The sequence below is a fragment of the Charadrius vociferus genome, unplaced genomic scaffold (genome assembly GCF_000708025.1).
Source record: "Charadrius vociferus isolate BGI_N301 unplaced genomic scaffold, ASM70802v2 scaffold1171, whole genome shotgun sequence".
Classification (NCBI taxonomy): Eukaryota; Metazoa; Chordata; class Aves; order Charadriiformes; family Charadriidae; genus Charadrius; species Charadrius vociferus.
In genome coordinates, this window is record NW_009646862.1 from 101,053 (window position 1) to 102,087 (window position 1,035).

Below are 1,035 nucleotides of genomic sequence, written 5' to 3' on the forward strand. Positions count from 1 at the left end.
CGCGGAAACGGGTACGGGTATGGGGAGGTGTCCCAGTAGCGAGTACAGGTGTGGGCACGGCCCCAGTAATAGGTACGGGTGTGGGCAGGGGTCCCCGTAATGGGTACGGGTATGGGGAGGGGTCATGGTGACAGTTACGGGTATGGGGAGGGGTCCCGGTAGTGAGTACAGGTGTGGGCAGGGGTCCCAGTAACAGGTATGGGTGTGGGCAGGAGTCTCCGTAATGGGTACGGGTATGGGGAGAGGTCTCGGTAACAGGTACAGGTATGGGGAGGGGTCCCGGTAACAGGTATGGGTATGGGGAGGGGTCCCGGTAGCAAGTACAGGTGTGGGCAGGGGTCCCAGTAACAGGTATGGGTGTGGGCAGGGGTCCCTGTAACAGGTACGGGTATGGGGAGGGGTCCCGATAACAGGTATGGGTATGGGGAAGTGTTCTGGTAATGGGTACGGGTATGGGCAGGGGTCCCGGTAGTGGGTATGAGTGTGGGCAGGGGCCCTGGTAACAGGGATGGGTATGGGGAGGGCTCCTGGTAGCAAGTACAGGTGTGGGCAGGGGTCCCGGTAACAGGTATGGGTGTAGGCAGGAGTCCCAGTAACGGGTACGGGTATGGGGAGGGGTCCCCGTAATGGGTACGGGTATGGGGAGGGGTCCCCGTAATGGGTACGGATATAGGGAGCGGTCCTGGTAACAGGTATGGGTGTGGGGAAGGGTCCCGGTAACGGGTATGGGTGTGGAGAGGAGCCCCAGTAATGGGTACAGGTATGGGGCAGGGGGCTCCATAATGGGTACGGGTGCAGACAGGGGTCCCAGTACCAGGCATGGTGTGAGTGGAGGTTACAGTAACGGGTGCGGGTGCAGCTGGGGGATTCCTGTTGCAGGTAGGGGTAGGGGGTGGGGGGCTCCCAGTAAGAGGTACAGGTTGGGGGTCCTGGTAAGGAGTGTGGAACGGAGGTCCCTGTCATGGGTATGGCGTAGGGTACCCCTTGTCGTCACGGCTAGGGCCCACGGGGTGTCCTGTGTCACGGGTATGGTCC

General features: G+C 61.4%; 1 protein-coding gene across 1 annotated transcript in view; it reads left to right on the forward strand.

The window, feature by feature from the left end:
• Nucleotides 1–1,035, forward strand: part of LOC104294722 — an 11,709-nt gene that overhangs the window by 7,328 nt on the left and 3,346 nt on the right. The window lies entirely within an intron of this gene.